We start from the raw sequence: 26623 nt of genomic DNA on the forward strand, positions 1-26623 counted from the left end.
GCTTGACCATTCCCTCAAATACAAGCAAAACTGAACTAGTTCTAATAAAAAAACTAGAACAATTTTTTTTTTTAAATAAAAAGGATATTCTTACATTTTGGACGATGCAACCTTCAGATGCATTTTGTTGAACTCAGAAATCTTTATAATAAGTAGAAATAGTATTAAACCTCTAAAACAAGAATAGGGTTAAGATTCCTATCATTCATACTAATTGTTCGCAATGATCTGTGGCGCAACGGATATAAGTGCTAAGTAAATCAAAGTTTTAGAGAATAAAGATTCAATCTTCAGTATACTAAGAATACGATTATGAATTAAAACTATCTGGTCAAGACTGATGAAATCGTAAGCTACCACTGGATTAAACAAAGGGTTTCACTTGAAATTCTGCACAGATTTCCTTCCTTCTAACTTTGACAAGACGCATCTAAAGAAGGCCGGAGGTTACATTAGCTGGAAACATTGTAAGAATAACATCCAAGATGTGAAAAGTAGTCCGAATACAAAATTATTAATCCTCAGCTCAAAAATTTCTTTGCTGCATTATTTTATTGTTGACATGAACATAAAATACCCCAAAAAACATCCGATAGATCATATTGGAACAAAAAAAAAGAAAAGAGCAGCATTATCCCGTTTGAACTATGAGTTTCATTAGGCTAAACTCAAAAACTTATTTAATAATGTTTAGTTCTATGTTTAAAACAACTTGTGTACAAACAATCTATATATTAATACGACAGCGTACATATTTTTTCTGTGTCATGCTTTTTTTTTTCTTCCGAGTGACTGTCGTGACCTTCCATTTCTTGTAGTAAGTTATTTTACCAAGAATTCTTCACTAGTTTTGGTTTTAGTGATAGCTGAAGGAACTCGAGTTTATTTGTATTTGTATATATATATATATATGAACAAATGATTAATAAAACATGTTAAAAAACATCTTGAAAAAGAGTTAACATATTTAATTTTAAAAAGGAAGCACAAGCTTAATCCGCAGAGTTTCGAAGAAATACTCTCCTTCTCATCAGAGGGCAGGAATTAGCAAAATGCGGGATCGGATTTTGCATGTAAAAGTATTTAATGAAACCACAAGTCAGTCACAGATCTTACTTGGTTAAAAAAAAAAGGGTGAGGTAAGGGGAATAGGAGGTAAAAGAAAAAAATGATAAAGATTTCACATGAATGGATAGTCTGGTGAAGGGTAAAAAATCCAAGAATACTTGGTACTTCTGCTAGTATATATATAAATAAATAAATATATATATACACACACACACCTATAAATTTTTGTTTTTCTGTATTAATATTCATATTAAAAACCCTTTTCTATATATTAAGAAAAAAAGAAAATAGAACTTTATATATGGATCGTGGAATTGCATTCATCTGCACAAGATCTCGCTAATTTGCGTATTCTTTTAAACATTTTAATTTTAATTCCCTATTAGTTTTTTCGGTTTTCTTATGGGACTAGCGTGGGTACCAGGCGTTGACCGGGTGTTACGAGGTGTGTGTGCTCTTAAATCATAAAAAAACCCGAGCGGGGTGTAAAAAAAAAAGTTTTGGTAAGTTGGTAGGATTGAACCCGAAGCCCTGAGGCGAAGTTGGAAAATAAAATGTGAAAAAAACATGACATGTTAACCGCTCGGCCAGCCATAATGAGTTACTGAAAGATGTTTGAATTTATTTAAGAGAATTGACAGGTGCCCGCACTTAATGACGTCAAGTAGAAGTCGTAGAGTTAATATATAGCTATTCAGCAGTTAACATTTTCTGCGGGACAGTTTTTAATGAGGTCAATAACCCGGTTTGTTTTTTGCTTTTACCTAACTTTGGAGGGAAAACAGCTCCCCGTTTATTAGGGGAGTGGCTAGTCTTGAAATGAAAGCAACCATCTGATATGACGACGGTAAGCCGACATTGACCAAATGTTACATCGCTTTCTAGACCATTTGCCGTGGGCCAGGGATTCAAATAGTTTCGCTTCTTTTATACCAAAAAACGAAAGCAACATGCGGCAATCCCAAAATGTCGAATATTTAATGTTTCAAAGTCGGGCAAATTAAATAGACAGGCGACTCTGCTGTTAAGTCATAGATATTATCATTTAGACAGCATATAAAAAGTTTTAAAAATGAGCGACGGCCTCGAGAACCCGCCGGAAAAAGACCTTTTGCAGACATACACATTTTTTCTTATATATATATATATATATATATTATATATATATATATGATCATCTTTAGTTAACTTATGTTATTAAATTCATGAAGATATTCTACATTATTTATACTTGCGTAATATTTGCGTAAAAAGGTTATAGTAAACACAAACCTCTTTCTATATATATTTATGCATCCGTGCGTATATATATATATATATATATATATATATATATATATTTGTTTTAAAAATTTTGCCTACTAAACTATCAGTCTTTGGTCCACAGACATTAAACTTAATATATAGGGTATTTGAACCCATGCAATATCGCCGGGGGGAAATCGGTGCAAAAGTGTGAAAATTAAGAAAACGGAATTTGCCAGGTGAAAGTTGGATGGCATTACAAATATGTATGCATAACGTAATAGCTATTGGTTCACGTTTTGATTTTTAGCCTTGTAGCAAAAATGTCTTCATAGCTCAGGCATTAACATCAAAGTAAATCATAAGCTAAACGTTTTGGTTTTTATTCTCGGTGGTGTCGCACAAGTCATTTTTTTTTAAACTTTAAAATCATTACCATATAATGGGTCCAATATAATAAATACGGAATCTGCATTAATCAAAATATCATTTAAGTGTATTTCGCAACTGGGCAATGCTGGGCAGCCTGCTAGTATACATATTTATTTTTTCTTCACAAGTTTTGGTTTCAGTTCTTATTCAAGCTGATGCACTTAAGTCATGTGGATATATTTTTGCAATCACAACTTTATAATATAAGAATCGATAGAAACTTAACATATGAAATCTGCATAAATGAAATATATTTAAGCATGTTTTACGACCAGGTTATGCTGGGCATCCTTGCTAGCTTAGATAAATATTTTTGCTGTTTAAACAAGAGGTACAATATCAGGACATCTTTATTTACGCTGAACATTCACAGGATGCCAACATCAATATTTTACACATGAAAGAATCCACTGGAATTTCCACAGTTCCCACTAGTACTTTATTGTAAGCATTTTTTATTTTTTATTTTTTTATTTATCATTTTTCTGTAGAGTTCATCGGCAATCTCCCCTCTTACCACTACCTACCTGCCCATCTATGGATATCACACCATTTTCAAGGCCATCTGTCTCATCACCTAGACCAGATATATATAAAATCCAGACAATTTTGTCACCTGATTAATCTTTCTACCCCCATCCACACAAAAAATACAATATGATCGATTTGCTGGGGGGGGGGGCAGTTCTGCAATTTTCATCCACTGAAGACATTTTCGTACAAGTTATCTTCTATATTGTTCCATCCAAAGTCAAGAACTTTGGGAGTTAATTTCACATTATCTCATCATGCAATTAAATTTCTTATCTATTTCATAGGACTCCAACCTTTAATAATTTTAACATACCGTATATTTCGGCGTATAAGACGACCCTTAAAGTTAAAAAAAAAAAAAAAAAAAAAAAAAAAAAAAGTCACCTTTAAAAAAAATATTTCATACGATACCGGGTGTTGCAATCTCTAGCCTAAATGATTTCATGATTTAGCAGTCGTCTTATACAACCGATATATGATAACTAGGGCTGTGACAATAGAATGTTCTTTTCATTCTTTTGACTCTAGTATATATCCTACACAGACACTTAATCAACCGAGAACCATATCCGTCTATATAAAAGCTTACAAGATATCAAAGGATATATACTCAAAAGTCAAAACAATGAAAAGAATATGCTGTTGTCACAGCCCTAATGATAACTTAAAATTTGCCCCAATTTTGTACCTCGTCTTATCTGACGATTGCCTTATACGCCGAAATATACGGTATTTAAACAGTTTCAACCTTTTTTTGCAGCCAACTTGAACTTTCACCCCTTTTTCCTTTCCCTCTTATCAATTTACTTTCCCAATAACATTTCATTTTTTTTTTTTTTTTTAAATCTGTAAATGTTGTTGACTTTTCTTTATGTTTGAACCCTTTGTGTTTATTATTCTTGTGTCCTACATTGATTAAGCTACGGTGTTAACACAACTAGAATTTTAGTATTAAATTAAAAAGGTTTAATACGTCAGAGAAATGAAACCAAACCACTCTCACGTGGAAGTGAATAAATATAGATTTTCTCCAAATAACCATGACGTTTAATCTGAACGAGATAAGATGTTAGTTTGCACATTATGTTTTAAATGCTTTCTTGTATAACAAGTTTCAATATATTTTTTGTTCATAAACAATAACCGACCTTTTTTATAGTTTTACACATTTGAAAACACATACAATGGATTTTGTTCAATCTTGACAGATACTTCCCGTAAGAGTGCCTGCACATATAATAGTAGTAAAGCAAAGGTTGCGTAATCCCAAACCACACCTCCCCGAGTCGGTTGTACACAATTCTAGTGGCAAGGAGAAGTGACTGGAAACAATCCAGAGATAAGCGTAGAGCACATACATACAGCATCTAGTATTCTCAAATGGTCACCCATTTTAGTACTAACCAGGCTCAATGTTGCTTAACTTCAGTGATCTTACAGGAACCGGTGCGTCAACATGATTCTGCTGTATGTATGTATACTAATTTTCGATTTCATTGTTTATTCTTTCTCTCCCCAAACCATTTATATTATACTTATCCTACATCATATGACATTAGATCTTCTAGACCACTTTCTCCTATCTTAATTGTTCAATTTAAAATTCCAAATCACATTCTTTTTAAAATACATCTTGCAATGTATTTCTCATTTGACCACTATTCACCTTATTGACATTCTAGAGCCGCAAAGATACGGCAAAGAATCCGAAGGAAACTTGATAATGAGCTAAAAACACAGATGAAGTAAGCATAAGAAAACCCATATTTGAAAGCCTGTGCAGCAGTTCTTGTCACTAATGAGAAAAAACCCGGATATAACTATTTGTCTAAAAAATTTCATGTGAACGATTTCTTTTTCAACATTTGTTTTAAAAGTTTTGTTTTTAAACGTGTACACAACTTGAGCATTCTTTTTGGATTATGCCAGTAAGCTTGCACCCATATATTATCACTGCATAGTGGTTACTAAGATGGAATTCAGCTTATTCATATGGCTGACACAGACCATCTGATCATCTTAGGGATGATGGATAACTTGTGCTGGGAGTTTGTTTAAAGTGAAGCTGGTTTTGTAGAGCCACCGTCTCGTCCCAACCAGTCTGATCCAGCAGCAAAACCAGGTTAAAACAGCTGGACGTTAGATGGGATGCAGGAGCTGCTGACGTTTATATATATATATATATATATAGTGTCTGGTATTCCAAAATGGTCACTCATCTGGTATGAGTCAGGCTCAACATTGCTTAATTTCAGTGATCTAATAAGAACTTGCGAGTCAATGTGATTATGCCATATATAGGTGAAATCTATCTTATCTTACCTGAATGGATACCCTCCAAAAGAGTGCCTGACCACACATTGACGGTTAAGTGGCGGATAAAAATCTATGAGAAGTAATGCCGAGATAAGAGTAGAAATACTTGCAACAGAATTTCTTAAATTTCATGAATTTATTTTCTCATGCAAATTTCCTACTATTATTTGGAGCTTCAAGACAACTTCGAGCATGAAAAGAGTCATGGCCATCAGAAATGCTATCTAGCTTCGTGTGAATTAGAGAAACGTCTGTCATTGCAAGAAGGTGCTGAAAATCATCTAAAAAATAAATAAAATGAAGTGGAAATGCATAATTGTTATCTTATTCTTTAGAGAATGTAGCCTTGCTTTCCAGGGTTCTTAATGCATTGATGACTCAAATAATGGAAACTTTAGGTCTGATAGAGTTGCTTTCGACCTGGGACCCCATTCTTAAGGAATACGTGCTAGTAGAAGAGTTGCAGGAAAACGGTGAAAGACTGCAAATCCATTACCTTTCTAATGCATCTGAAAACAAATTGCAGAATGTTCAGATCTTGTTAAGCAGCAAATCTAGGAAGAAAGTCTGCAAAATCCTATGCAATAATAGATTCCACACCAGATTTATCCCATGTTGAGAAAACGTTACTTAGTTTGCCATGAGTCAAAATTTGAAATTGTAGAAGAATTTCTGAAATTTGTAGTGATAAAAAATCTAAAATTGCTCAAATGATTACTGAAACATTAGAAAGTGATGCTATTCCACTTGCTGATTGTAAGGCACAAGGTCATGACAATGCGGCAAACTTATCAGTTAATAAAATGGTGCACAAGCAAAAATATAATAGAACCTTACTGCTACATTCCCTTTTTGTGGCTGCCACAATTTATATAGTAATGATACTGATGTATTTTAGAAGCAATCACGTACTTTGGAACTATACAAAAAACTATATACCTTATTCAGCTGCAGCGCCAAGAGGTAAGAAATATTAATATTAAAACAGATTGGTTGTTTCATCACATATCTGATATAATATTGAAAAGTTGAAGTTATTAATCATCTGATTTCTAGTGTTGAAATTTAAATGATCTTAAGAGTTTTATTTAATTTTATAAAATCCACAGACCTTTTAAAATATTTATTTCTCAGAACGTAATATAGTGCAACTGAATTATCTAGATATGACCAGTATTTGAAGGGGTGGAGGAGAAAAGGTCTAGCACCAGCACATGTTTTTCTTCAAGGGTCTTGCTCTCAACACAGTAACATTTTGAAGGTGGTCGCCACTATAAGTAACAGCATATTTGCTAAATCGCCCACCTTGAGATGGTTGCCTCTGCCAGTTCCATAAAAAAAAAAAAAAAAAAAAAAAAAAAAAATGTAACCCGATTGCTAAATAAACTGCCAAGACTCTGCATGTACAACTTTTGCTTTTATTTCCTGGTTTTCTTTTTGTCGGGTGTCGGATTTTGATGCAATACCCTGTACATGCTCTCATCTATTGTATATTTTTACCAGCCTGGGAGGATATCATCACAAACAAACACATACTACTATAACATTTAAAGGAGGAAGTAACAACAGAGGATAGTATCACAATAAAAGAATACAACCTCAAAAAAAAAAAAAAAAAAAAAAAAAGACTGAAGAAAAGGTAGTACAATAAGCCCTTCACTACACCCCCCCCCAAAAAAGTTACTCCTGGGTGAATGATATATATTATACTGCCCCTTCCAAAAAATTATAGTAAAGCTTGGGAGGTGTCACCCTCCCATTATAAAAATAAAAAAAAAAAAAAAGTAATGGCTGGATGTACATAAATACTAAACTACCCATAAATGAGGAGGCAGTGCCTGATAGGATGGCATCATAACAGAACATACTACACCACCCCTCTCCAAAATAGAGGTGGTAACTTGGGAAGATACCCCCTAAAAAGGATGAGCCAGTGAAAAATAGATACTTTACCCCCCCCCCCGCTAAAAAAAAAAAAAAAAAAAAAAAAAAAATGAAGGTAATCCATAGGAAAAGGATTACATGATAACCAAACATACATATCTCCTACCAAAGAAGGATGTAATGCCTAGGAGGACGGTCACAGACTGAACTGAAACTACACTATCATTACCCCATTGAAAGATAATATACATTAAATCAGGTTTTTTTTGTTTTTTTGGTAGTTTTTTTTTATTCATTTAAAAACGCCTAGTCAAATTTTTTATGGCTGCTTCAGCTTTTGGCTATGTGATGACAAAAGGATAGCCGATAACACTTATTTTCCAACACTTAAATGGCCTTGTGCCTAATTTCTTGTAAAATGTAATTTTTTATATTTCTGCAAATAAATATTTAAAAGTGTAGTATCTGTTCTCAACATTCCAGCAACGTCAGACGTTTTATTGACAAGACTATTGCATATATACAAGAAAATAGAAAAATGCAAATTACGAATGTACGTTACAGAATATTAATTTATTAGAAACCATTTTATGCAAATTAACACCTCAAGTTGCTAATAAGTTACTATATATACCATATTTAAAAATGTCATATTTTAAGATTCAATAAGAATAAGGTGTTTTGGTGTTATAGTTTGAAAAGGTGGAGAAAATATGTGCATTATATATATCTAAATATATATATTAGTAAAAATTCTGAAGCCATTTTATTTTTTTATTTATAATATTTTGCCTTACACTTGTTTCGTTAAATGGTAGTAAAAACACCATACAACTAAGAGTTTATATTTCTTTAAAAATAAAAAAAAAAGCAGGAGATTATTTTTCTTGGATTAAAGATAAAAGTTGTTGAAAAGAAATGGAAATCCTTGATATATTGGAACCCTTCTGGAGTATTAGTAAGAATTTTAAACCCATAATGATATAACATTTAAACGCCATATTTAATTCTTTCTAATTATAACCATGCTTACTAATTTTAGAGTAAAAAATTAAAGGCAAAAAATTTTTTAAATGTAGGGGATATTAATAAAGTTATATATCTAATCAAACTAAGTTTGCCCATCAAAAGGCTTCATAATTGAACGAATCTGAAATTTATATTATATATATATATATATGTGTTTGAGAGAGAGAGAGAGAATGCAAAGCACTGTAAGCAAATGGAGCACTTTTGGTAATTGAGTGTTTATAAACATTTTGCTTATTTACAAATTATTCATGGCTGAATGGATAGGAACACCGATCATCTACTACATAATAAACTTGATGCTTGCTCGAAACACTTGCCAATCTCGTCACACTGAAGAGCTGTTATTCAACAAGACAGTGTCTATGGATGACATAACATTCAATATATATATATAAAAAAAAATTTAAAAAAAAGACAAATCAAGAAATATAAGACTGGCTGACCTAATTACAGATTTTTTAAACAACTACCAATACAAATAAAAGATTGTTTTTTATGTATCAATTTAGTCCCTGTTGAAAACTAGTATCACGATATTCTTTTGTACCATAAAGTTAGAGTCACACCTAATCCAATGTAAAGTTTGTAAAAGTATCTTGTGTAGTTTCTGACTTTTTACTTCATAGAATATTAATACCGACTTAGCATTATTCAGAATTTACTTTTAGTCATAACCATCTCCATCATCAGCATTATCAATATCATTATTAACAGTAATTAACTTCACTATGAAGCAGCCTTCATATCTGCCAAAAATCGTTTACCAACATAAACTGCCATCATCATCAGTAGTAACAGGAGGAGAAGGAAGAGCATATTCAACTTTCATTGTTTAAATTTGTTAAATATGCTGTTTGTTTTCTATTTGCATTATTTTATTTCAATAATTATTCCATCTGTCGATGCTTTACACAATTGCATTTTTATTCCAGCTGTCTCCTAAGCAACTTGAGTTAATTTTAACTTTACTCTATGAAGTAATCTCCACCTCTTCCCTTCCTCGATTAAATGATTAACATAAGATGTAAAAATAGCCATTCCCATCACGTTTTTTTTTTTACAATTCTTTGTCATGCCAGTTGTTCAATTCAAAGTTTAAATACTGCATCTTTCATTACAAAAATTATTCAATCTATATAATATTCTGCTTGTTCTTTCTTTAGGCCATCCGTTACACTTTGAAAAAGGCTAGATACAATTTTTGAAGGCCAAACTGCTTCAAAAAAGACCAAAATTTGCAAAAATTAATCTTAAAAACCAATATGGCAACCCTAGACAAGAATATGAGTGACATCCCTTTAATGTAGCCTCGTTTTCAAATATTATAAGTCATATATGATCATTTTTATAAGGGCGTGAGAAAGGAACTCAATTTCTATGTGCAGCAATTCTTCAAAGAAGTCGACGAAATGTTAAGGGAACATTCAAAAGAAACGGGGCAAAAAAAAATATTGTCTGCCAAGAAGTGCTGAACAGAAATAAATTAAAGATTGTCTCTTACAATGTGATTTTATTTGTATTGAACTATGTAGCACAATATTATTTTGAGCATGTATTAGTACTTATTAATTCATCTCATTTGAGTCAACCCTATATTTAAAATACAATGGACACTATCTTCATAGAAATACTAATAAACTCATTTGCTGCATGTCAGTTTTTCTGGCAAACTTTTTGCTATGTAGAAAAATATCAGCTGTATCAAAACACATTTGTTGCGTAAATATATTCCTTATTCTGTGGAATTTCCATAGATCCTGCTAGTATTACACTACCATATTTTTATATAACTTCACTTTGGTTGAGTCAGCCTATGCCAGTAGATATATATGAAATACTGACAAATTCCGAATTCCAGAAGTGGTGCTGTAACTCATGATTTTTCCTAATGGTTGGATATGTATAATGATTGCCACACCTGTATATGTGTACACCACCTGCTATTCCCAAATGGTCACCAATCTGATATTGACCAGGCTCAACAACGCTTAACTTCGGTGATCTAAAGAGAACTGGTGGGTCAATATGTTTATGCCATTTTATGTAAGCTCTTTCATAAATAACAGTAATTTCAGCTTCGCTCCGAGAAACGCCCTTAATTTTTAAAAATCTGATTACTAACAAACAAAACTATTATATTAATAAAAAAGTAATTTAGTTGCCAATTATGTGAAGACCAGCGATAAATACTGAAATTACTAGGAGTCAAAGTAATACGGTATTGTTTGTTTCTAAAGAAAACAATTCTTCTTTAAAGAAAGAAAAGAAAAATATTTTGGGAATAAACGAATCAAATACGCTTATTCAAAAAAGAATCCATTGTTTATGATTAATCAGCAATTGTTTATAGCATTTAAACCCATTATTCAGGATTAATAAGCAGCCGCTTGTATCATTTCATTGAAACATTGTAAATAGTTCTCCAAAAGAAAACTGTTTTACTCATAATATGCAAATAGCTAAGATTTCTTTTAAAGATATAATTGTTTATCTCAAAGCTTTTTTCATTGTTTTTAATTACTTTATTTTTGCCATTTAATTCACATAGTGTGTCCGTACATAGCATAAACACAGATGTAAATTAAAAATATTCAGTTTTTAATTCTATATTTACAACGTTAGGGTCTAGCAAAGAAAATGAATATTTTTTTTTTTTTTTAAACTAAAAAACGTGTCTGGATGACTATTTTATAAATAGACATGAATATTTATACATATTTGTACACGTCCCTAAAAAAATGAAAAAATTAAGGTAGATTTCAGTACATGAGTCAAAAATCGGAAACTTGAATTTAAAAAAAAAAAAAAAAAAAAAAAAAGTCTCGAGTGCTTTAAATTGAAGATATTTAAGTTTAAAATGAGAATTTCTATTTCTTTTGCAATCTGTTCTAAATGCAAACATTAATTAAGTTTTTTTTTTAGTAATAATAAAAATAAAAAATAAATTTAAAAAAAAAACACTTTTCAAATAATCATGTAACATGGTTAACAGAAATCGGTAAAATAAAACATAAAACAAATGACTTCACTGCAATAAAATTTATTTTTCTACCGATCTGCATAGTTTTAAACTTCTGAAAGTTTTTTTTCTTAAAGTATTTCTTTTTTTATTTCAATATAAGATTTCATCAATATCCCGTCTTTCGGAGACAATGAAAAAACAAAAAAAAAAGGTTGGATCCCCTTACTACGATGTTAATCAAGTGAGGTGAGTTAGGTCCAGTGTTTTATCACATCTCTAGGTAATGCCAGGAGTGGTGGACCACTCTTGCAAAATTGACAATTTGAATGTGGGAAAATGAACATCTCCCCATCTCAAAAGCGAACGCTTACATGGACCCTTTTATATGGCAATGAAGCATGGACAACCAATAGCAACCAAGAACAAAAACTGAACACATTTCACATGCATAGTCTGGAGAATTCTTGGAATTTCTTAGAAAGACAAAGTTACAAATAATGCTGTGGTTCACCCTCCATCAACGACGTCTACACTGGATAGGCCATGTGCATCGCATGGACAATGGGTGACTCCTAAAAGACATTCTCTATAGTGAATCTACTACTGTCAAAAGGAAAATCAGTCGTCCTCACCTACGCTATGTCGACATGTGCAAACGCAACATAAAAGCATACGATATTGGTCCTGCCAGCTGGGAGCCCAAAGCTAAAGTCTGTAACATCTGGAGACAAATGGTAACCAAAGGCTTGACCACTCAGGAAAGGTCTATTGCAGGACGGGCAGAAACCAAAAGACTATTCAGGAAGGCCAGTCAACAAGACGCACCAACCTTCACCTGCGATGTCTGGAACTAACAATGTAGATTGAAAATAGGCATATTCAGCCATAGAAGACAGGTGTTCACCCACAATCTCTACAGGCGTAACCCCATAGTCTTGTAGACTGATGGATGTCAACAGGTAATATCCAACAAAGCTAAAAGAGTGCTTCACCTGCCCCTTTGTGTGGTTGGGGTTTTTTGGTCACAAAAAAATTATTCACTGATTCTGTACTCTACAAACCAATTTCTATCGAGAATATACCAAGGGAGGATTCCAATTGTCTTGGTTAAGATGAAGATATACAACAAGTATACTCACACTAGAGTGTAGTTTTGCATTGCTACTAGTTTTTCAGATTGAATACCCAAAAAATGAATATCTAATAGCAGAAAACCGTGATCAAAACTCATTTCTTTGGTAAAAATGACCCCCAGACACTACTTTGTAGTGTTTGAAAGTTATGTCGGAAGAGTGAATGTTTGACCAAAGGATTAGGTTGAATAATTCTGTGATTATGCTTGTATCAAGATTTACGACCAAACTTTCAGATATTAGTTAACTTCTATAATCTTTAATTAAAAGCAAACAATTTATAACTTAAAATTTAATAGTTGAAATATCAGTACACTTATTAGACAAAAAAAAAAATATATAAATAAATATATATATATATATATTAGTAATTTATAAAATATATATGGTGATTAAGCTACACTGAATATTCTGCGTTTCATCCACTGTAGGATTCGTCAGGATTATGCGCGAATTTTGTGGTTGCTTCTTGTTTTTATATAGGTTGAGGATTTCTAGTTAGCCAATCAGCTTTCTAGTATCCACCGCGCCCCCTCCTATCAGCCAATGGGCATGCATTTTATCGAACAAAGGATCTGTTTTAGAACTAGGTTAGTGGTTTAAAGTAGATCTTTTCCCTCTTTTTTTTTTATATATATGAATATACCTATGTGTACACACACACATGCACACATATATACATATACATACACACACATATGTGTGATCGTTTATGTATATTCATGTTTATTTAATTTATTTATTTGTTTGTTTTCTATTGTTATTGTTAGTTTTAAAGCTATTTTGTATCGCTATCCTAGAGTAAGTTTTATTTTGTGAACACAGTTGTTTGTTATTTCTCGTCTACAGTTTAATAGATTTTGGAGGTTCTTTAAAGTACAGGATAGCAAATTTTTCATGGAGGCATAATTTACATGGGTCGTATATACACACACCTTTTTATAGCGATTTGGCGGAGGAGAGGGAAGGGCTTTTCTGAGATTTAAAAATTTTAAGAAAAACAGAAAAAAGTTTATTTTTTTGTTAATCTTCCAGATGGAAGTTGATTTTTCGGAAAAGTTTTAGTTTCTTTGGATTATATTTCATAGGATTCTTTTCAAAACACACATATACAGTTCCAAGAAGATGGCGTGGGGAGGGGGCACAAACTTGACATCATAATCTTGGTAGCTATTTCAGCTTGACCCGGGATTGATTTGACGGCTTTTTTTTTTCTACAAAGAAAGAAATTTGAAGCAAGTTTGTTTAGTAAGAGTAATGGAATTCACTTGGATTTAATCCTTATAGTTTGCAAATACATTTTATATTCAAGACAAACTTACTCATATACACAGAATCGGAGAGATAAATTATAATCTTTGGCAATCCTGAATTTTGTGTATGCGATAATTTATCTTGCTCCTACGGTGTGAAGATGTGACACAAGGGTCGGGAAATAGGATTTAAGAGCCAGTACCCTAGAGAAAGAGCATTCTGGCCTGTCCTGGCATTCCCTAGTAAGAGTGTCTCAGGCGATTAGCCTGAAATTAATCTTTCTCAAAGAGAGATGGCAAAGCCTGGGAGTGTGATCCTCCTAGAACTGCACAGGGTGAGCAACATACTGCAGACCACTGGGAAAAGGTCATTTTAAAAATGGTCTAGATTCTGTCAGTTTTGGCATTGAGGGTGAAAATTTCCTGGGTTAAGGTGTTTTATCATCAGAATTGTTCTAGTTCCTGTGAGAATACACTCAGTTATGCATATATGTTTAGTAGGTATCACAAACAAGCCTAGCGCGAAAAATGAATAAATATAGTAAAATCCCTTTCAATTCTAACTTCTGACTCATTTAGTTTTTTTGGTTATTTTGATAAAATTTCCATGTAAACCAGAATTAATCTTTTCTCTTTATAAATTTACAATTAATTCTTATGTGTCATGAAGTTTTCTTCAAGGTTACTTCAAAGTAATTATTTACATTTACAAGTGATTTACTTAAGAGTATGAGAACATGCAATTCTGTTTATTTATCACAAATGAAGCACATGTTCATGAATTTACATAGAATAGCACAAAAGATTTATATTCAAAAGATAACAAAAATCCAATATATATATATATATATATATATATATATATATGGGAAAATATGTTTATTCGATTATATTTCACCTTTTATTCATCCCAATCCTTTAATTTATGAATCTCCATGTAACTGCAGAGCATATACAAATAACAAAAGTCTATATTCCAAGTTGCTGACCATCTTACCGCTTATTTTTTTTTTACTTAAATAAACGTCAAGATGGTCAACATCTTGAAATTTGGAATATAGACTTCATTTATTTGTACAAGGCGGCCCACTTAAAAGTAGCCCAATCTCTCTAATCTATGCCTTTTTAGATTAAGCCTCCTAATTTCTTAAAATCGACATTTCGCTGCAGCAGAGAATAATTATGGAAGCCTATCTGTGCACTGGATCAATTAAGGAAACGCAACAGGCATTCCTGGAAAAATACTCAGAGAGAAAAGCACCAGCAGAGCTTGGTAAAGAAATGACCTGAAACAGGCTCTGTTGAAAATGTGAAGGAGCAAAGACCTAAATTAGTCCGGACGCGAGAAGTTGTCAGTGATATCCAACAGCAGATTTTAAGTCCACAAAAGTCAACTAGGAAACTATCCCAGCAAGTCGGTTTGTCACAAACAACATGTCAGCGTGCACTGAAATCTTTGAGCAAGAGAGCATACAGAATAACATGTGTTTAGGAGCTGAAGTTACCTGATAAAGATAAACGTCTTCAGTGTTGCAAGTGGCTATTGAGTATGGTTGAAAAATTAGAGAAAGATTAGACATCGGGCTACTTTTAAGTGGGCCATGCTGTATATATGTGGGTTATAATATACCGGTCACATGACCATTAAAATTCATTACAGTTACTCGGCCCAGCATTAGAATTATTCATAGTGAAAGGTAATATAAATACATGTGTAAAAGGTATGGATTTATCACTGGAAGAAATTACATTTCATGTTTAAAAATGCTGTTATTACTCCAATACATTAAAGTTACACACATATACATACACATGAAATAAGCATTTACGTCAATATGCATTAATGCCTTACAGTTTACACAGTTGATACTACAGTGTTTTACAACAGATGCACACAAAATAAATAAAATCAATGTGAAAAGAAATAAAGACCAATTTTTTTTGTGGGAGTCACTACTTTATCAAGGCTTGAAGGCCAATCGAGGATAAGAGTTAATGAGTGTAAGGTGATCAGCAAGACAATAGCGTAGTGATCAGCAATTATGGAAATTGGGTAGAATTTAATTATTTAGAGGGGGGCAGCTCAACAAGAACTTGTTCACATTGGACTTGAAGACTACCATGTTGTAGTCAGCTGGAAAGATCAGTCGTAAAGAGTTTCACAGATGGGCAGTTCCAGGAAAGAAACTTTGTTCATGAAATTTACGCTTAGTTTTAGGCACAGAGAGAGTGGGGGAAATTGATAGTGATTTTAGCTAGACAAGTGCACATTGAGAATCTTAAAGAGAAGACCATAGATTGAAGCTCAGTCGAGCACTTGCCATGAAAATAACAATTGAGTAAAGAGACGTTGCAGGGAGGAAAAAGGACATCACCTACTAGGTTTCAAAATCTGTCATGGCAGGAAAGTGTGCTCCGAGCAGCTCCTGCCCAGATGTGGCAACAATACACTAGTATACGAATGTACATGTCACTTTTGATTTAGTATTATTAGACTAGGTGAGTATTCAGGAGAGATGGAGAAATGTATAAGGTCGTATAGTTTATTGAAGCCTTCCATAACTAAAAAGGTCCGATTTTTATAAATACTTACTACAGAACAAGTAACAAACTAAACACAGACCAACAAGAGCATACAGGTGTTAATCGTTGTCAAATGTTTGACAAGACTGATCGAAATGGCAAATATCACGTTCATCTCACTAATACAACGCCAAAATAGATGTTTTCTTTTTATTTTATTGTAAACTGAACTTAGCCGTTTGGATTGGTTAGATTCTCTATTTTTACAGTCTATATTAAATGGTCAACAATACAAATTTACACAACAAAATCATGTGGTTTTGCCAGAGATAAGTAACTTGAAATCTAATATCAATACTTTTTTTTTCTTTGCTTCATTTTACTTCAACGTTCTCAAAAATCAAGCAAACCCTTCAAAAAAAGTTAACATTTGATCTCTACATGAGATACATAGATACTCGAATATTCAATTAAATCTCCTTGACATCTCAAATGTTCAGTTAGTAAAGAAGTTAATGTTAATTTTCTTCTTCACAATTTGACCAGTTTAAAATATTATAGTATATCTTTCTTGTGGTCTCTTGGTCTTACTGGACGCCAGGATAAGAATACATCAAGTTTGGTGGAGTATCCAGCTTCGTGCTGTTACTATAGCAAACATCACTTGAAGATGCACCATCCCTCGTATAAGATATTGTAGGTTAACCATACAGAGATCTTATTTGGGCCGTGAATATAAAATGTGATTTTGAATATTTAGTCAGCGTTTACTTGTAGGGAAAAGTATCCTTATGTCAGGTTGTCCTGACAAACCCTTGTACAGAGATACTGGAGAACAGTGTCTAGTAAGCATGAATTGACACTTGACAGATAGATGTACGAGGGACATTCCAAAAGTAATGCCTCCTATTTTTTTTCTTCTGTCTGAATGGATCAAAAAGGATTGCAAATTGCATTGTTATGATGACTGAACTTATGTATGCATCACCTAAAAGTTTCATCTCTTTGCAGCAGATACTGATGGTGTGAGACTAAAAAAGCAATCCCTGTCATAGACATGCATTAGAAGCAGAGATGTATTACTGAATTCCTCCAAGCAGAAAAAAATTGAACCGATCAACATTCACTGGTGTCTGTTGAACGTTCACTAAGTTGATGCAGATGTCAGCACAGTTAGGAGAAAGGTTTGTAGATTTCAGAGTGGTGACAGATGCGAGTGACAAAGCATTCTTTAGACTTTTACGACTGAGGCATCAAAAGAAGCTGGCAAAAGTGCATTGCAAATGGTGTCGACTATGTAGAAGAATAAATTCTGGAGCACAAAAGATTGTTCATTTTAATGGCACTACTCCTGTTTTCATAGCTCTTCAACGTTTGTTTTGGAGTTTAAAAATAAAAATCCTTAGTTTTGGAACGGCCCTTGTAAACTAACATTGCATAGATAATGTGCTTGCAATGAAAATTAAAATAGAAAGATATTCTTTGGATGTCTCGACTCAATTTATACCTTTAGTGATAGAAATGCTACAGAATGAGCCAGGAACAATCATTAATGGAGTCGTTAAAGTTTACAATCCTTTCTACAAGCCAATCATATTTGGTACAATTAAACTTTAGTTCGTGCCCGACTTGTCTATCAAGTTTCAGTCACGAAATGTCCAACAATGATAAGCACACCTGGATGCGACACGCAAAATAACAGACACTCCTGTTATTACCATGATTTTAATTGTGAAGACCCTCTTCAGTCCAGGGATGATCTGAAGATCATTTTGATGGGTACTACCTTTGAAATTACTTATCTAAAAGAGGAAGTGAAACCCATTCAGGATCATATTTGCTACCAATATGTCATCTCTAAAATGGCTCAGTATATTATTGAACGATGATAAAAAAAAAAATGGACATTACTAAAACTTGTTGGACAAGTTTGCCATAGACTGAAATTAATTTATACCAAATATGTTTGGACTGCAAACAGAAATTACAACTTTATTAACAATTCCACAAACATGTTTTTTCATACTGCATTTCAAACGTAAGTAAGACAAACCAAAGAAAATTGGACTCTATACATAATTTTAATCTAATCCACAGACCCATGGCATGACGGAAAAAAGTACTAGGTAAAATTCACTTCTAAGTGACACTCTTCTGGAGGTTGAAGGTTCAATCTTCAGTACGGGTGATACTAATAGTTGTGAATTACTTAGTACTTTTACCTGCTCATAGCTAACGGAATGAGAGCATTCTAATCTGGTGGCTTAAATAAAGAGTTCTGTCCAAAATTCCATACAGATTCTAGAGTTCAGAAATATTTCCACAGTTCAAAAAGATACACCTGAAGAAGGTCGGAGATTACATCAGCTGAAACATTGTGAGAATAACGAATCCAATCTAAAACTTAGACACATTGTCACAATGAATTTCCATCAAGGTTGATCATGTAATTAAAAAAAAAAAAAAAAAAAAAAAAAAAAAAATTGTGACACTAAACTTAAGGATGGATTTGGTTGGTTGGTTGGTTGTTTTTAATTTACGGTATATCAACCCTTTTCAGGTTATTTAATGCCGAATCCAGTTATTTTGAAGGCCCTAACAGGTACTACCACTCCAGGTCAGAGTGGACTTGGGAGCAATGGCAATTAAAGGGTGGCTCAACACTCCCCAAAGCCCTAAAGCTGGGGCCTCACCATCGGATATAGTTTAAGGTCATATCTAGGACCCTTAAGGATGGAAGGCTGACAAACAGGAATTCCCTAAAACATACGAACATATCTCCAAAAATCAAGAAATTCTAGAGACCATGTCTGATAAACTTTTCATTTGACACTTATTTCTGAGATGAGATAGAATGGTTATTAATTTTTTTGCATAGTATATATTTTTTTTTTTTTGCTGAAGTGTCCATGGAGGTAAAGATAAATTGTTTAGCACTGTTCACTTCATAAAACACTGAATTAGATTTCAATTTTCGTTATTTTGTTTAGGTTTGGTTTGAAAGACTAAAAATTTTCTTTTTAAATAATAGCATTCTAGATTCTTTAGACTGTAAGGGTCTCCTTTGAATCGAGTTATTTTTATTACGTTTCAAACTCTTGGCCTCATTTTAGTTCTGGTTATGTTCACCACATCCGCATCTTGATTTAGGGTTGCAGGTTCCAATCTTCTGGTACATAACTAAAGTGCCTATCCACTAGATATAGTCTAGAGTCAATTCTACCTAAAGATTGAGAGTTCAATAGTTAGTGTAAGTACTTAAAAATTATTTCATGCACAATATTTTTAAATTGCAGAATGAGACCAGTGACATCACTGTCCACATAAACAAATAACTTTGACCAACATGACAAGTACCAAAATTCCACCCCTTCACTGTAGAGATCCCCAGATGGTAAGAAAGCTTGTACTCTAATAGTTTCCTCAAACTGCTAACCTTTGACATTCTCTCTGTTCCCCGGCATTACTATCATGCAAAAATTTAAATGTCATTTGAACAGATATCTTTTCTTTTAATTCCATTTTCACCTCAAACAAGGCACAGTGCCACTTTTATGCATGAGGCTACTATTGGGGGCATAAGTTGCAGAGATACTATGTAGGGAGTTGAGCAGCAAGATAGGTGCTAGATACCATAATACTTCTTTGCACCTTTTTATAAATCACAAAATTTTAGCCAGATTGGCTCAGTAGTTTCCGGAAAATAGTACAACTGACAGCATTCCAAAAGTAATGCATCCTATATTTTATTCCACCAGAATGGATCAGAGGTGATTGCAAATTGCATTATAACTTATGCATTCATGACCTGAAAGTTTCATCTGTTGCAGATATTGACGGTGTGAGACTAAGAAAATACCCCTTGTCATGGACGTGCATCAGAAGCAGAGATGCATCATTGAATTCCTAGCAAAAGTGCACCGAGAATGATAGTGACTATGTAGAAAAATGAAAACTAAAGCACAAAAAGGTCGCTCATTTTAATGGCACTACTCCAGTCTCTGTAGCTCTTCAACCTCAACTTTTAAAAAGATAGGAGGCATTACTTTTTTTTTAAAACTATTATCATTGTGTGTACATAGTTTTGGAAGTTGTTTTAATCTTAAACTTTATAAAAAAATAAAATAAATTAAAGAAAAATATTTTGTCAGTAAGTCATTTAATTTCCTATAATCTGAATCAACTTTCTTGAACTCCCAATAGTCTGGAGTTTTCAGGGATTTAGAAACAAAACAGCATATTAAATCATGATATACATAGATATTGGTTGATCCGGGTTTTGATGAACATAAGCTGCATGTTATCAAAGTGTTTTTCAAAGTAAATTTGAGTAGAGAAAGACCGTCAAGACAACACACATAAATGGATTCATTTGTCTTGAAATTCCTCCATATCTCAGACTGATCCATTTTATTGGAGGGTTATCCTCCAAATGTCTATCTTTTTTGAAAGTTTATGGATTAAAGTCTTTATCTTTCATTTTATAGATCAATTAGGAACTAAAGACGATAATCCTTATCCGTTTTGTTTTGCTTGCGTTTGACCTAATTTCTAAATCTTAACGTTATGCACACAAGTTGCTTTGGGTACAAAGAATTGTTCTGTTTTTGTTTACCTTAGTTAAACAAGATAACTGCACTAAATGCCATGGGTGTTTAGCAAAGATTAAAGACTTATGTTGTGAGTTTAATTTACGTATGCAAATGTATATGAATCCATTATATAAAGGTCTAGTTGGGAATGGGGCAAACATTCACCTGCTATCATACGTTCCATTCGAGAGACTAAAATTCTAATCGCCCCCTCAAGTGCTTGCATCTCTTGCATTTGGTTCGCCGGGTATATTTGGAGGGTAGTTTTTTTTTTTTTTGTTTTTTTTTTTAAATTTTTTCATGAATCCAGTTGCTCCTATAATTACTGAAATAAAGATCTTTCTAAGATTCCAGTTTATTTTCATATCATATATAAGAGCTTGTTATTATCTTTCGCTTCTCTCAACTCTAACCAGCATCATTAGGAACACTATATCTGTCTATCAATGTTTTTTAAATGCAAGAAATGCATTTCGATATTGAAATATATGAACTTCCTTTAAAAATTAAGTAGATGCTATGACTGGAAATCGAAATAAAAACCTAGACCTCTTCAGTCTGATGTTCTACAGACTAAACTATTCAGATTTTCTTTAAATAGATCTTAAAACATTACCTTGAAAAAATAATTATAGCTTTCATGTGACATCATAGATTTGCTTTACGTAACGTTTTAAAACATATCTATACATATACAATGCGTCAACATATAAATTATAAATAAAGAATTTGTATAGATATCCGTTAATATAAAAGAAACTGTGTGTACGCAAGTTCGTTCCCTGTAGACTCCGAAATGGCTGGGCTGGTTTTTATGACAGTTCACACAAATGTATTTTATGTATCTGGCAGTGTTCTTAGATTTTGTATCAATGTCTTCAAGTAGCGATAATCAATAATCGAAAAGTCCAATGAAAGGAACAGGCGATTATGACCAAAGTTAACACTTTATACAACCTCACATCACAAGTAGATTTCACAAGTTTTATTACCACACAAGTAGAAAGGCCCAGTATATAAAATCAACAATAGGTTTTTTTTTATATGACAGGGGTGTGTTTGAAATTAATTTTTCTGTTTAAAGCACAATTGCACCATGATACTTGACTTCTGTCTTAAACTTTGATCCAAGCTATTATATATAAAAATCATTTTCTAAAATCAACAGGTTCTCTACAGTGCAATGTAGATCACAATATATTGTGAACTAAGTCACTACATGGAGGCATATGAAGCTTCTTCCTGGTCCACCACAATGGGTCCCCAATTAGAGCAGGTACTCAATTCGATTTAGAAATGGGTGATTTCACCTATTTTGATGATGATTAAAATATAGGGAGTGTGAAACATTAGTTGATCGTTCAATCCCGGGCAACGTCAGGTCTTCCTGCTGGTATAATTCTAAAAGTGCCCATTATGACGCGTCTGAATTGCTGTAATATACTAGCTGTCTATATTTGTAAAATTCATATGAAAAATATTTTGATTACAAAGAATCTACAAGCATATATTTTGGTTTCTTCATAGTCATTTTAAGATTGTGTTAGTTGGAAAAAAAAAATTCTTTGTGAAGTATAAATTATTCGAATATAAAGTCATTTCTAATTTTAAGTTTTGTCATATCCTCAAATATTAAACGATTAAAAAATTTGAAAACTATCTACATCCAATAATTTTATAAATTTAAACAAAATTACCCTAAGAAAATGTAATTTTATAAGAATTTAGTTGAATAGATTCAATAATGAAACAATACCATAATTAAATTTAACTTTCCAAATCCTATTTTAAAATAAAAATCATTAAGTCAATAAATCAAAATATACAAATAATTTTTACTAATTTTGTGTAAGTCCAGAATTCAACATAATTAAAAAAAAAAAAACGAAAAAAAAAAAAAAAAAAACGAAAAAAAAAAAAAACGAAAAAAAAAAAAAACGAAAAAAAAAAAAAAAAACGAAAAAAAAAAAAAAACGAAAAAAAAAAAAACGAAAAAAAAAAAAACGAAAAAAAAAAACCGAAAAAAAAAAAAAAAACGAAAAAAAAAAAAAACGAAAAAAAAAAAACGAAAAAAAAAAAAAAAGTGAAGCATGCATGGTCCTCCGTGAGTGCACAATGAACGAGGCATAAAAAAAATGACTAACTTCAGCTTTGCCCCCCACCCCACCATTTAGCCCCAAAAGTCCCCAAGGCCGTAACATTTAAATTTGAGTTCAGCACCATGCAAAACTGCTAAATAAACATGCACAGAACATTTGACAAATATGGTAAAATAGTCCCAAAAATTGAGTGTTTTTATTAGCCCTAAAAGAGCCCTTGGGTCACACCCAAGAGTTATTGTGAAGTAGACGAACAAAATTATATAGAAATCAATTAGTTACAACTTTTCAGAAAGTTTTATAAAAATCCAAGGCATCAATTTTTTTTTTTAATAAGCACAAGTTTCAGTTTTAGCCATTTTAACCTGAAAGGCACCCCTAAGGTGGGCAACCGAAGTTTTCCCGGAAAATTCATTCTGTTACTTTTTTACTCACATCATGTTTAATGTTTGTGCAACATTTCAAAAGATTCCAAGGCATAGTTATTAAGAAAAGTGCGGACGGACGAACGGACAAGAGTGAATTTACAAGTCCACTCTCCTTTTGTCGTTGGGAGGAGGGAAGGAAAAAAAAAAAAAAAAAAAAATGAATGAATTTTTTTGAACTTTTGAGATGAAGATTGATTATTCGTATTCTTTGAATTCATGAGGCTACCGTTACCATCTTGTGTAATTTTCATGCCGTTTCGGTCGATGTAACCTCCGACATTCAGGTATATCGTATTAAACTCTAAAATGTTCAATGTTGAACTCGGGAATTTGGACGGAATTTCGAACGGAACCCTTGATTTACTTCACAGGGGTAGCATGCTCTTGTTCCGTTAGCCACGACTGAATAGAGATCCTAATTCGCAGTTGTAGTTTTCAGAATTTTATTTAAATGGGACGGTTCAAAAGAAACTTTTACATTAGACTATAGTCGGCCGTGAAGCAAGCCAATGGAACAGTTTCACGGGCGGGTAGTTCTAGGAAAGAAACTTTGTTCGTGGAATCGTCATTTAGATTTAAACGATAGTGGTAAAACTGAATTAATTTTTAAGAATTTTTCAACGAGTTAAGCCGTTACAGATCGATTTTTTAAAGATGTCGTTTTAAGCAAAAACTACTTATTTGCCATGTCGAAAATAGTAATATATCCAAAAATTACGAAAATTCATCGAGTAGAACAACTGCTATTGTGTTTTTAGTAAAAAAAAAAAAGTCCGCCATTAAAGGCGTAGTCCCCAGTATTCGCAATGTTCAAGTGCTTACATCTAGAAAAAATGCAATTTCTCAATTTTCAGTAAAAATTAGTTTCAACTATACATAATTTTCTACTAGATGAAAATTCGTAATTTTTGGATATATTACTATTTTCGACATGACAATTATGTAAGTGCTGTTATTTTTGCTTAAAATCACATTTTAAAAAATCCATCTGTCAGCTTTTTATTAACAAGTACTGAGTTAAATAACCAGAAAAAAAAAATGGTTTCCACTCTAGATTGTGCCTTTTATGTCTTAAGGACAATTTTTTTCCCCCTTCGTTTTTGGTAATCTTGCCTTATTATATACTGCACTACTGCAGGTGTGTGATTCGACCGATGGAATTTAAGATATCAAAACACCGAACCGGAATTTGAAAATGAAAATGAAATGAAAACGAAACTGATCCTTAAACCTACTAAAACATGGAACTGATCCCTAACAACCACTTGTAAACAGAGGACAATGAATTAATACAAAATGAATACAACTTTGCCAAAAGCTGACCGACAATTAGGAAATGCTAAGTTCAGAAGAGACTGGAGGTGGAGCGGTGAAAAACTTGGAAATAAAATACTGACAAAAATCCACAGAATAAAATAATTAAAACTAAGTGTGCAATTATTAAAAAGGTTTTATTTTAATTCATTTTTCGGCACTTCTACACTATTAGGACGAATTTTTAGAAATTATAAAACTGAATTTCACATGAAAACAATGATATCTTACGTATTCCTCGTATGTTAAGATGATTTATCAAAAAATTACGAAAATCGATAAGGTAGAAAATTTATTAAAGAAAAAAAAATAGAATTTGATGAAAACGATTGTAAGACACAGAAGAGTTCAAGGGGGGATAGTTTTCCGTTTCGATTTAAACAATGATAGCAATTTTTCACCTGCTAACACGATTAAAGTTTTTTTTTTTTTTTTAAATAATTCAGTAATATTCAGGTTATTTGATTTCGACTGCATAAATTGGAAGCTACCATTGTAATTTATTAGAATTGACAAAAAAAAAAAAAAAAAAAAAAAAAAAAAAAAAATCAGAACACTTTTTTTTATCGTTTGCATACTTTAAAACTGGTAAACATTAATCACAAGTGACTTTTCCAGGGCATTTATATACATGTTATCAGATAGATCAGTTGACGAAGAATGTCAAAGACAGACGGAATTTTATTTTAACCAATTAATCATTAAGGTGCATGAAGAAAGACCAAAGAAAATTTAAACCGTGGATTTGAAACCATTTTTGATAGTGTAGGTTTTAGCGTTCCAAATTCACCTTTCAATTTGGCAGTGTGGCAGTAAGAAAATGAAGACTTGAAGAAAATAAAAATCTAAATCCAAACGAAACGCAAAGTTTGCATGTAAACAATAGTTTTACTGTCGTGTAAACATAGAAAAGAAAGTTTAAGAATTGAAAAAAAAAAAAAAATGAAGTCGTTAAAAGTCAAATAAAAATATTTAAATAAAAATCTTAAAGTTAATCCTTCAAATTACAATTAGCGTGTGAATAATTTGGTAAGCAGTAAAGTTTACCTCAATTTATTTTTAAACAAATGACTAACATTTTCTACTAATTGTAGATCATAAAAAAAAGCACGAAACCGCATTTAATTAATCGTATGCTTGTGCAGGTATTAATTACCACAGCACAGATCTGCCAAGTTTACTTGCATAAAAAAAGGAGGGGGGGCAAGCTTAATGGACGGTGGGGTGGCCAGGATAGATTCGCCTCTCACCCATAAACCAAGGTGTCCATTAAAAAACAAAACAAAATCCAGTTTGTATTACTATACACAGAGGTACGAAAAAGATGTCAAAAACACAAACAGACACATAAAACACAAACAGACACATAAAACACAAACAGACACATAAAACACAAACAGACACATAAAACACAAACAGACACATAAAACACAAACAGACACATAAAACACAAACAGACACATAAAACACAAACAGACACATAAAACACAAACAGACACATAAAACACAAACAGACACATAAAACAAAAACAGACACATAAAACAAAAACAGACACATAAAACAAAAACAGACACATAAAACAAAAACAGACACATAAAACAAAAACAAATACATAAAACAAAAACAAATACATAACAAAACAAAAACAAATACATAACAAAATAAAAACAAATACATAACAAAATAAAAACAAATACATAACAAAATAAAAACAAATACATAACAAAATAAAAACAAATACATAAAATAAAAACAAATACATAACAAAATAAAAACAAATAGATAACAAAATAAAAACAAATAGATA

General features: G+C 32.3%; 1 protein-coding gene and 1 pseudogene across 5 annotated transcripts in view; both read right to left on the minus strand.

Moving 5' to 3' along the window:
• LOC145280080 (rho GTPase-activating protein 18-like) overlaps positions 1-26623 on the minus strand; it is a 312700-nt gene that overhangs the window by 272423 nt on the left and 13654 nt on the right. The window lies entirely within an intron of this gene.
• LOC145280438 (5S ribosomal RNA) lies at positions 4635-4752 on the minus strand (annotated as a pseudogene).

This window comes from Euprymna scolopes, chromosome 7 (genome assembly GCF_053919585.1).
Source record: "Euprymna scolopes isolate OS-2025 chromosome 7, ASM5391958v1, whole genome shotgun sequence".
Classification (NCBI taxonomy): domain Eukaryota; kingdom Metazoa; phylum Mollusca; class Cephalopoda; order Sepiida; family Sepiolidae; genus Euprymna; species Euprymna scolopes.